Genomic DNA, 12,763 nt, shown 5'->3' with positions numbered 1-12,763 from the left:
TATGACATGGGTTTTTGGAGGGTCTATGCTATGAATGGAGCCCAGGTAGCACAGTGGTTAAGAGCTCAGGCTGCTGACCAAAAGATCAGAGTTCAAATCTGCTAGCCACTCCTTAGAAACCCTACAGCACAATTCTCTGTCCTATAGGGTTGCTATGAGTTGGAATCAACTTAGCAGCAATGGGTTTGGTGTGGTTTTTTAACACTATGGATAGTCCCCAATTGGTTCATTGTTGTGGGACTAAAAGTTGTAGATAAAAAGAAAGCAAAAAAATTCTTCGTGCTACTATGTGTATGCTCATAAAAGAACAGCTGTTCATTTGTCTTATAGAATTCCCAGTAGGATCCTTTCACATGGAAAGCTTAAATATTTAGACATATTTTTTATGGACAGTTTTTGCTATGGGGTTGAGACCCGGTGATAGTAGATACTAAGTGTGAAGCAGCAACTTAGGCAGTATAACAGCCTGGTCAACCTCCATTGCATCACAGATCTAAAGTGATTTCCTGGGACACAGACAAAACATTATTGGTAAACAGATTATATCAGAATAAAGTACCAGGGTGAAAAGTTTGTTTCAGCTATAGGATGTCTTGACTACAGGACTCACCTACTCTGGGATTTGAGTTAGCATAGATCAGCAAAGTAACCAAAGCAGTCACTGAAATCATGGCCTCTTTTCAATTAGAATTAATTAAATCATTTTGTCATTGCTCCCTCCCTGTATACTGCCAGTAGTTTTTACTTCCTTCTGACATTTCCTTCAGTCTTCTTGGTCATCTCTCTTGCATATGTGATTGTTGTCAGTCTGGCTTTCAAATTATCGATATACGATGTCAAATTAGTTACAAGGGTAGCAATTCCAAACCTAATGAATCATCTGCCACTTTGGTTTGCCTTGAATTTTAAAAGATGGACTTTAAAGCTATTTGAAAGCTATTGTAAGCTGGACTATCCATCCATGTTGCTGCTGAAGTCTCAGTTATAGTCCCTAAGAAGTTTCTCAGCACATAACCATCAAGGAACTTGGCCAATTTATTTTGGACGATTGTGACTTTCAGGGTTGAGAGAGTGGTAAAACAGAGAAGTATATGTCCTTTAGTTCTCCCAAAGACAGCAAACTGTGATATCAAGAGAAAAAGAAAGTGTTCATCAAAGCACTACCAGCCATAGACTGAGGTAGCCATGTCTACCCAAGGTGTGGGAAATTATGCCATAAGCCAATCTCAGTGAGCTTAAATATTTAGTAATTTTAAGATCTCAAGTTCTGAACAGTTCTCCCAAACATCTTAGGATGAAAGTGAGAGAAATCATTTTACTTGTACTTCAAGTACATTTTATCCTTCACTTCATAAGAAGAAACTATAATTATCATGATGGATGTCATCGACTGTATTATTCTACAAAATAAATAAATAAAACCTTTGGTTTAATAAACTTGGTGAATTCTGTAACTTACTTTTTAACATTTTCCAACAACTTTCCCCAGTTTCGACGAAGGTCAGAAATGTGGCAGACTTGGGGACAGACACACCATTTATGATAGAATTTAGATTTACACAGTGGTTTGTGTAACACAAACCAAAATTAATTTTGTAACACCAAAATCAGTCAGTTTTGTGAAATAAAAAAATCATTCAAATAAGTGATGAAAATATTAAATATTTGAGTATCAGATATATAAAATGAACACATGGGAAAAATTTTATTTAATTTTAGGTAGGATTACATTAATGAATTCCATGAATTATTTTTAATATAATGAGATTATTATTTGATTCTTTCATATCACATCTCAATTCTGCTATAGAGAATAAAGAATACAAAACAAAGCAAATCTCACCTATGTGCTATTATTATTTCATTTTCTTCTTCAGGTCTGTATAGATTTTCTCATTATATTTAAAATTAAATAACAGATATTTGACCAACTATAACTATGAATAGCCCTGGAACATTTAGATGATATAAACTGGGACATTGCAAAATTTTGGGAAGTGAAATTGATCTAAAGCATGTCATCTCAAAACACTTACCTCACTCCCTAACCTGTGAAACAAAGTTGTATAGGATAAGGCTCTCATTTGGTGAAGTTTCAGTGATGACTAAAAGGTCAATGACAGTCTAGAGGAGGAAAGGCCAGGATGACTTCGAATGAACATGTCAATAGAGATGTGACCACTTCACTTAGTCATAAAAGAAAAGAGTGCTGCTAAGAGGAATCCAGACATGATACTGAATGCCAGATAGTAAGAGAGAATCAGAAATGCAGAGTGTCAGATGCTACCTGTGATATCAGACATACGCAAATGTGGTAACCAGAATCAGAACTTTTTTGGAAGTAATTAGGGTGCACAGAATTGGGGAAAATACAGAGAAATTCATATATCATTGCTGACCTAATGTTGTATATTGCATAATCAGTAGTCTAGAGAAAGAATATTCTTATTACTATAGGCTATAGGAAGTGAGAGTGGACAATAATTCACAGTTGGAAACAACAGCTCTCTACTCAACTCTCTCTGGAAGTGCCAAGCTTTATGGCAAAGCAGAGTCTAATAGCTACAACAATGGCCTCAAATTTACCAATGACTATGACGATGTCACAGGACCATGTAACATTTTGTTTCATTCTGTCCCACGTGTGGTTGCAACTAGTCTGCAATGATCAGTGACAATTAACAAGAAAAGTCTGACTAGCAGGGAAAAATGATGCAAGTAACAAAAATATACAGTAGCAAATGAGAAGATTGGTTTATGGTTGTGGTTATGAGTGAATGAGTGTGCGTGTGTGTGTGTATGAAGATGATACTTGTAGTTGTGAACGTGCTGACGTTAAGATGATAGTAATACAGTCAACCAATTTAGATATGCCTGGTCAGAGACAGAGAAAAGTAAATGCTCCACTTGGAGGGACATGTGGAACTGAGAATGGATATGGTCACAGGAAAGCAAGAGAAGAAGAGAAATATAGAGTAAGTGGAAACCGAAGCTGAAGAAGAGAAGGAGCAAAATGGCCCAGCTAAGGAGGCATATCAGGATAAATGGTTAGGCAAAGAAGGTAATTAAAGTAAAAGGAATATAGATACATGTATGTGTGCATAAATTTCTATATGTATATATAGGTATGTCCTCTCTGTTGAGTCCTGGTGGCTCAGTGGTTAAGAGCTCAGGCTGTTAACCAGAAGGTCAGCAGTTAGAATCCACCAGCCACTGGTTCTTAGAGACCCTATGGGGCAGTTCTACTCTGTCCTATAGGGTTGCTATGAGTTGGAATTGACTCCACGGCAAACAGGTTTGGTTTTTTTTTTGGTTTTTGGTCCTCTATATGTCAATAGAAAAACATTATTCCTGTGAATTCAGCCTAATTTTCCAGTGAATTCAGATTAAGTGGAATGTTAAATGAGTAATATCATCCTTGCTGCAAACATATCTTATGACATAAAACCTTTTTGAGTGCTCCTTTTATCTCTTTGTTTCTCAGGCTGTAGATGATCGGGTTTAACAATGGGGTAATAACCCCATACAGCACTGAGATGAGCCTGTCTCAGGCTGGGGAGTGGTGACCGAAGGAGGGGTGGATGTAGGTAAATATCCCTGTACCATACAACAAACAAACTACAAGGAGGTGGGAAGCACATGTGGAGAAGGCTCTGCGCTTCCCTTCTGCTGATCTGATCTTCAGGATGGTGCATATGATGTAGATATAAGAGATACCAGTGATCAGGAAGGCGTTGACCCCTAAGACAATTCCTCACACAAAGAGAAGCATTTCTGCCACATATGTGGAAGAGCAAGAGAGGGCCACCAATGGAGGGATGTCACAATAATATTGGTTGACCTGCTTAGACTTACAGAAAAACAGATGGAAGGTGAACACTGTGTGCAGAAGAGAATTGAGAAACCCTGCTGCCCAGGTACCAACCATTAGCTGGACACAGCACCCCTTTGTCGTGAAGACGGTGTAACGAAGGGGGAAACATATGGCCACATACTGGTCATAAGCCATGACAGCGAGAAGGAAGACTTCAGTGCCTACCAAGGCCCCCAGGAAATAAAGCTCCAAAGCACACCCAACAAAAGAAATGCTTTTATTCTCAGTCAAGAGGTTCTTGAGCATCTTGGGAACAGTAGTTGATGGGCAGAAAATATCTAAGAGGTACATATTTGCCAAAAAATAATACATGGGCGTGTGCAGCTTTCGCTCAGTCCCAATGGCAAGGAGAATGGCCCCATTTCCCACCAAGGTGACCTGATAGATGGCAGCAAAGACCACAAAGAGAGGGTAGCGCACTTCCGGGAGGTCAGAGAGCCCTATGAGGATGAACTCTGTGATGGCAGTTTGGTTGTAGATATCCATCTCCTCTCTCCACTGGGGTCTTTCTAGAGGTGATGAAATAACAGACGCAGGTTAGACTGAAAACTAAGGAGCTCAGTGAGAGTAATTGGGAGTATCTAGCAAGGTGTATATAAGTTTTTGTGTGAAAGACTGACTTGATTTGCAAACTTTCACTTAAAGCAGAATAAAAATTATTTTTAAAAAATTCAAAAAAACGTCTATTTTGGATGACAAATTTTATATCACCAGTGGGCAGAGATAGATATAAGTATACAGATGAGTATAACAATAATTATCTACCACCCATCTGTCAATTTCTCATACTGTGATGGCTTGTCATGTTGCTGTGATGCTGGAAGCTATCCTACCTGTATTTTAAATATAAGCAGGGTCTCCCAGGAAGGAAAGGTTTCAGTGGAGCTTGCAGGCTAAGACAGACTAGGAAGGAAGTCCTGGCTATCTATTTCTAAAAATTAGCCAAAAAACCATAATGGGTTACAACAGAACATTGTCTGAGTCGCTTGCTTTGGAAACAATATCAGGAAGGATAAGGGTAAATTGATGGAGGAAGATATCACGTTCAATGATGTAGAGAGACAATGAGGGCGAGGAGATCCTTGGTGAGATGGATTCGCACAATAGCCGTGATGATGGACTCAAACATGCTGGCAATTGTGGGGATGAAACAGGATTGACAACATTTCTTTCTGTTGTACATAAGGTCTCTATAAGTCAGAGGTCACACAACAGCAGCTATCAACAACAGCAATCTGTAGATGCATGTATGTGTGTGTATGTAAAAATTCCCATATATGCATAGGTGTGTATACTATATATCAATAGAAAAGTATTCTATGAATTCTTTCACTTCCTCCTGTGAATTGATTCTAAGTGAGAAGTGGAATCTCTTGTTAGTGCAAACAGTTAAAGCACTGGGCTGCAAACCAAAATATTTGGAAGTTCAGTTCAACCAGAGGTGCCACTGAAGAAAGGCCTCACAATCTACTTCTGAAAAATCAGCCATTGAAAATCCTAGATGGCACAGTTCTACTCTAACACACAAGGAGTCTCCATGAGTTAGAACAGATTCAAGGAAACTGGTTAACAGGAAGTAATAGTCACATAATATCATGCTTGCTGTAAACATATGACATAAAACCTTTCCGAGTGCTCCTTTTACCTCTGTGCTTCTCAGGCTGTAGATGATGGGGCTTGACATTGGGGTAATAACCCCATCCAGCATTGAGATGAGCCTGTCTCTGGCTGGGGAATGGTGACTGGAGGAAGGGCGGATGTAGGTAAATATTGCTGTACCACAGAACAAACAAACCACAAGGAGGTGCAAAGCACACATGAAGAAGGCTTTGCGCTTCCCTTTTCAGCTGACGGTATCTTCAGGATAGTGGATATAAGAGAAACCAGTGATCCACCATATCAGTACTAAGTACCTTGAAGGCGCTGATGCCCAAGATTCCTCCTACCACTAAGAGAAGCATTTCTGCCACATACGCAGAAGAATGGCAGAGGGCTACCACTGGAGGGATATCACAATAATTCTGGTTGACCCGATCAGACTTAAAGAGAGACAGGTGGAATGTGAACACCATGTGCAAAATAGAGTTCAGAAACCCTACTGCCCAGGTTCCAGCTGTGAGCTGGACACAGCGACCTTTTGCCATGATAAGGGTGTAACAAAGGGGGAAACATATGGCCACATACCCGTCATAAGCCATGACAGAGAGAAGGAAGACTTCAGTACCTACCAGGGCCACTAGGAAATAAAGCTCCAAAGTACACTCAACAAAAGAAATGTTTTGCTTCTCAGCCAAAAGGTTCTCAAGCATCTTGGAAATAGTAGCTGATGGACAGAAAATATTTAAGAGGGACGGATTTGCCAAAAAATAATACGTGGGCGTGTGCGGCTTTTGTTCAGTCCCAAAGGCAAGGCGAATGGCTCCATTTCCCACCAAGGTGACCTGAGAGATGGCAGCAAAGACCACAAAGAGAGGGTAGCGTAGCTCCGGGAGGTCAGAGAGCCCTATGAGGATGAACTCTGTGATGGTGGTTCTGTTGTAGACATCCACCTCCTCTCTCTACGTGGTTCTGGAGGGAATGAAACCAACAGATGTGGGTTTGTCTCAAAACCAAGGAATCCAATGATGAGAGACACTTGGGAAATAGTTGATAAATGGTTGGTGATGAATCAAGTTAGCTCTGCTTTAAAGGTTTCAGATATTGGAACCGCTGTTTAAAGCATCCTCTATACTCACGACTTTTCTTAGAATATTCATCCTCAGTTCCTTACAAGAGGAAGCCCCCTCAGTAAGTAACTAAAGAAAAAAAAAAAATTTTTTTTTTTTTTTTTTAACTAAAGAGCCACTTAAAATTTCACATTCTGGGTAAAACCATTACTGATTTCTCAGCAGTATTTGGAATTTAACAATTCAGTGAATATTGATAGTGAATAGCTCACACCTGCTGGGGCACTAGAAGTCCTAGTGGTACAGTGGTTAAGCACTTGGCTGCTAACCAAAAGGTCAGTGGCTCACCAGCCACTCAGGGAGAGAAAGATGTGGCAATCTGCATCCCTAAAGATTACAGCCTTGGAAACTCTATGGGGCAGTTCCACTCTGTTCTATAGGGTCACTATGAATTGGAATCAACTCCAGGGCAAAGGGTTTAATTTACTTAGGCTCTTACTTTATTCTGCCTTGTGTTATCTCAATGTGTACAGTTTTATCCACCATATCAGTACTAAGTACCTTGAAGGCTGAAGCTGCGTCTTATTACTTGATATGTAAATTATAATACACACACACAAACAAAGGCAGAAGCTGTGTCTTATTACTTGATATATAAATTATAAGTTACCAATTAGCAGACACAGTGTAAAAGCTAAATAGATAAATGTTGAGTGAAGGAATGACTGAAGACTAAATGATGTGTTACCTGCCCTACAAAGTGTTTCTACTATGAAGGAATAAATATGGGAATGCTTCCATAACTTCAAAACCTTAATTGTTTAAATATGAACACTGCCTTGTTATTTTCTCTTAAGGTGTACCTTAATAAAATTTAATTTAACCAGTAAAATATAAATAAAACCTGACCCATTGTGTCTGATTGTGACCCGAAAAAGAATGAGGTATACTCACATATATATTCAACTCCCTTTCACCTTAAACCAAAAAAAAAAAAACCATTGTTGACAAGCCCATTCCAACTTATAGTGACCCTGTAGGAAGGAGCAGAGCTACCCCATAGGATTTCCAAAGTGGTAATCTTTATGGAAGCAGACCACCACATCTGTCTCCCGCAGAGCAGCTGGTGTGTTCCAACCTCTGACCTTTCGGTTAGCAGTGGAGTGCTTTAACCACTGTGCCACCAGAGCGTCTTCGTTTCCCCTTAAAATGTACATTTTTGACCATGTCTCTAAGAATACTTAAGGAAATGTGGGATTTAAAAATAATTATATATGCTAGAACATATTGGCCTTATTTATTCTCAGTTAATTCCCTAATTACATTTGTGTATATAGCTTAGTATTCCAAATAATCACCATGCCAGGATGACTTACAAAAAAGACTTTAACCGGAGTTCTGAAAAATCAATACTTCAGTGCATTTTTTTCTGTCGGTATTAATAGTTACTTCTTTTCTTCTAACATCGCATGTGCAAGATAGAATATTTAAACAGGATAGATGGTTAGAAAATGAAATGCAAAACTCACTTTCTATGTATGGCCTCAGTCCTCCATTTATTTTAACCTGATGAAAATTGGTAATGATATATTAATTCAAATAAAATTTGGGTTAAAATAATGCAAATTATACATAATTATTTATTTATACAAATGGAATGACATTATTTTCTGCCACTTTTTATATTCTTGAAAAATTTAAATAAGAATCTCTGAGACAGAGGTCAGAGGCGGGGCCAAGATGGCTGACTAGATAGAAGCTACCACAGATGCCTCTTGCGACAAGGACTCGGAAAAACAAGTGAATCGATCACACACATGACAATCTGCGAACCCTGACCATCAAACACAGATCTGAAGAGTTGACCTGAGTGACAGGGGAGCGAAAAGCCATGCCCTGAAGCAGTGACCACTTCTGGAACCGGCCTCCCGTGCCACAGCCTTGAGCCCTTGCGGTTCCCTGGTGCCGAGTGGTGGAGCTGACTGTGGCTTACTGAGACAGGGCAAGCACGGGACACAGTCCTAACCCCTAACCCCCTGGGGTAATCTCGGTAGAGACTCAGCCAGCACAAGCAGGCTGCACGCTGACACGGCTGACAAGAGAACGAGCAACCACGGAAATGTTATAATAAAAATAGAAAAACTGAGAAGTGGCTACATGCCAAAATATTCTTTTCTTGTATCCATTACTGAGTTAAAACTTTGAGCAATGTTATATGGCTACTTACGTGACAAATGCCACAAAACAAAGTTAATATAAAGTATTAAGATAACACTTGCAAAAATATTGAGTATTATAATGATCCTCAAAGTGTCCAGGGTCAAGATGGTATAGGTACTTTCCTTGAATTCTTAGTATACAAACAGAATACAAACTTCCAGATAGGGTTGACAGTACTTCTTTTCTGCAGAGGGCTTGACAGGGTGCAGAACCTCAAATTATCAACCTCACTGCCTCTCCTACCAAGACTCTTTGTAATCCAATATGATTTTACAGTGGGATGAAAGCTTAGATGTAAAACGAAGTCAGAGCTAGAATCCAATGCTCCCTCCATGAACGCTTTGACCAGGTAGAAGCCAAGAATCGAAAATGGGATATAGATGTAGAGCGTGGGGAGAAGGGTCATTTTGGGAAGTGAGATCAGAGAGAGGAAACACAGGGTGAGGACTCAGGTCCACTAAAGTTCTACGAAACTCTGCTACTGGCAGGAGCAGTGTTACTGATTTTTTCTTTTGTCTCAGGCTCCAACATGACTGGGCACAGCACCGTTACTGAGCCTGTATTTATCTAAAAAGTTGATATTTTGTTCATCACACATTTTTTGACATTGAATGTTTAAAAATAGCATTAAAGTATTACTTACCTTAATTACTGCATTTTTTCTGAACGCCTTTAAGTTTTGCGCCCACTCATTCTAGTTCTGGCTCTGAAAAGAAGAGTGAAAATGATACACGAATAGGACCAAAGACTTCACGGATTTCACCAGCTTTTGGAAGGAAGCGAATCATGAAAAGAGTCAACATTCACAACTGTTCCTTGTTTCACCACTCTCCCTCTGTGCTGCTAGCCATGGTCTTGTAACTCCCACCCAAGTGATTGGGTGGGAATGTGTGCTGGAGTAATTGTGGTCCACCAAAGGAATTAGTTTTGCCGTCTTGCTGGATTTGAAATGAGCCATCCAAGAGGTGGGAAAGAGAGAATCCCACCACCACCAAGGAAGAACAGCCAGGAGCAGAGAGCACATCCTTTGGACCTGGAATCCCTGTATTGAGAAGCCCCCGGAACCAGGAAACCTAAACAGAATGAGCTATAACACAGAAGACAGTGAGAAGTGGCTGCAGGGAACCGGCAACCAGAGACCCAATAGCAGGAGTCAATGTGGTGGGCTTCTGGGCCCACAGAGCAAGAAAGTTGAGTGTCTATGGACAGAGGCCAAGGACCAGACAGAGGCACGCCTGCAGATACGGCTGGGAAAAGCCTGTCCTGGTGGGAGAATTGTATCCTGAGTGTTCCTGAGCCTGAATTGTAACTGTTACTTCCCTAATAAACCCCATAATTGTGAGTATTGTCTGTGAGTTCTGCGTGGCCATTGCAATTAATTATTGAACCCAGCAGAGAAGTAGAGAGTGCTGTGGGAGGGACTGTTGGTGTCAGAACTGGTAAAGATGGCAGAGAGAGGAGACATCCCTGACCTCCACCTCATGGGACTAAGCCTTGGGCTGTTGATCTTGATTCTCCTTCCCCCTTGTGAAGAGAGAGGAGGTCAGACACTGCCCCCACACTATTTTTACAGAATACATGCAATTGGTTGTTGATTTTTGGTCAGCACTGAGGGAATCTTTGCTCTCGCTCTGACCATCTTGAGTTAAGGGTAGAATATGTATCAAGGCTGTTCATTCTTAAATAACTCAGCTGAAAAAAACAATGGAAATAGAGACAGGTATCAGGAATATTTCTACAATGCCATTCTCCATACCCTAACATTTCTTATACAAAGGACAACTAACTAGACACTCAAATCACCAAGTGTTTTACTGAACAATTTTTGAAGTTGTGTGACTAAATCTATAAACATTTAATTACTTTAAAGTGGTAAGGCTGGTTTTTAACTGTTTTTCTGTGACTGTGAGAATCTGAACATGAAAAACAAAGTGTAGAATTTTATTAAATGAGTTCTATCAGAAATGGATAGTGTTGTTTTTCTTTTTTAAAACAAAATATAAAATATTTTAAATGTATATATATAAATAATAGCTTATGTTCTGCTTAAATGCACTTGCAGAAAAAAAAAATTATAATCTACCCAGAAAAATCATCTAGGATTTATCCAATAGTATCTAATTGAAATGAGGAAGGACATTTCATATTCAATCTTTTGTTTGTGTGTAAATTTAATTACAGTGCCTTTATTCTGCTAATCCCCAAAGATACTCTTATATAGGCTATGATAGCGAATTTCTACAATGTTGTTAGATTTTCCATTTAAAAATTTTTATACAATAATCGCAGCCTTTTATTTTAGCAAAAGTTTAAGGGTTAATAGTTTATGGTTTATCCCTGAAAGTTTTTAAAGTAAAACTTAATTATTACCTTAAAACATAGAAAACAACAACTACAAAAACCGCAGTACCCTTGAGTGAATTCCAACTCATAGCGACCTTGTAGGATAGAGTAGAACTGCCCCATAGGTTTTCCAAGGCTGTGAATACTTATGAAAGCAGACTGCCACTTCTTTCTCTATGGAGTGGCTGGTGGATTCAAATGGCTGACCTTCTGGTTAGCAGCCAAGAACTTAATCACTATGCCTCCAGGGCTCCTCAAAATAAATAAATACATAAACAAAACAAACCCCCAAAACAAGTAAATTGTGAACTTCATATCTGGAATTGACAGTCAAAACAAAACAAAAACAAGCAAAAAGCTTAAAAACACTGAGCTAACAGTCTTCCAATAAATATAAATTAAGAACATATTTAACAACGTGCAGATATGGAACAACCACGTATCAATACAATTCAGATTTAGATAAGATAATTTCCTTTTTGGGTAATCACATCCCTAATTTCCAAAAGAGCCCTGGTGGTGCAGTCATTAAAGCACTGGGCTGTTAACCGAAAGTCTGAGATCCCAACGCACCAGCCACTCTGCAGAAGAAAGATGAGGCAGTCTGCTTCTATAAAGATTTACAGCCCTGGAAACCCTACGGAGCAGTTCTACTCTCTCCTGTAGTGTTGCTATGAGTCGGAATCAACTCGATGTCAGTGAGTGGTGGTGGTGATTCCAATTTCCTTCTGATTTTTTACTCACATGTCTCCCTACCACAGGTTGAACAGAAACAAACCAAAGCCTAGCAGAATGATGAGCCCTTGTCTATTTGATACAAATATTGCTCCGCTTAGGATGTTGTCTTAGTCTTCTAGTGCTGCTATAACAGAAATACCACAAGTGAATGGTTTTAACAAAGAGAAGTTTATTCTTTCACAGTCCAGTGGGTTAGAAGTCCAAATTTGGGGCGCTAGCTCCAGGGGAAGACTTTCTGTCTCTGTCGGCTCTGGAGGAAGGTCCTTGTCATCAGTCTTCCCTTGGTCTGGGAGCATCTCAGTACAGGAACCTCAGGTCCAAAGGACGCTCAGGTCCCAATGCTGTTTTCTTCATGGTATGAAGTCCCCAACTCTCTGATAGCTTTCCTTTCATCTCTTGAAAAAGGGAAACTCCCTTTACATTGGATCAGGGATGTGACCTGGTAAGGGTGTTACAATTCTACCCTAATTCTCTTTAACATAAAATTACAATCACAAAATGGAGGACAACCACAGAATACTGAGAATCATGGCCTAACCAAGCCAATACACACATTTTTGGGGGGGACACACTTCAATTCATGACAGATGTCATTGACATAACTACATTTTAAATGTCACCTTTCAGTAGGCCTTTCTAAGGGAGAATCTATACGAAAGAATCAAAGACATAAAATAGAACTCCAAAGGAAATCGTACCTTGGCTTCTTAGGATTATGTGAAAAATTATGTGATAATAAAAAAGATGCAGAAATGAACACTTTAATTTTAAAATAACATGAACTATGATTATTACTTTGTTTTCATTTACTACTCAAATGCATGTCACTCATAAAGTAAAAAAGCCACACCTTTGTAAACATGAAAGCCTAACGTGTAAAACTGGTAGCAATTAACAGCCTTCTTAGTCTCTCTATATAAAA

The 12,763-nt window shown here is 39.4% G+C and overlaps 2 pseudogenes; both read right to left on the bottom strand.

Moving 5' to 3' along the window:
* Nucleotides 1–3,412: 3,412 nt before the first annotated feature.
* LOC100668285 (olfactory receptor 5V1-like) lies at nucleotides 3,413–4,360 on the bottom strand (annotated as a pseudogene).
* A 940-nt stretch (nucleotides 4,361–5,300) lies between these two features.
* Nucleotides 5,301–9,166, bottom strand: LOC100655011 (olfactory receptor 5V1-like; annotated as a pseudogene).
* Nucleotides 9,167–12,763: the final 3,597 nt, after the last annotated feature.

Source organism: Loxodonta africana, chromosome 13, assembly GCF_030014295.1.
Source record: "Loxodonta africana isolate mLoxAfr1 chromosome 13, mLoxAfr1.hap2, whole genome shotgun sequence".
NCBI lineage: Eukaryota > Metazoa > Chordata > Mammalia > Proboscidea > Elephantidae > Loxodonta > Loxodonta africana.
The sequence above is the reverse complement of the archived record's forward strand: the minus strand, read 5'-3'. Positions and strand labels throughout refer to the sequence as shown.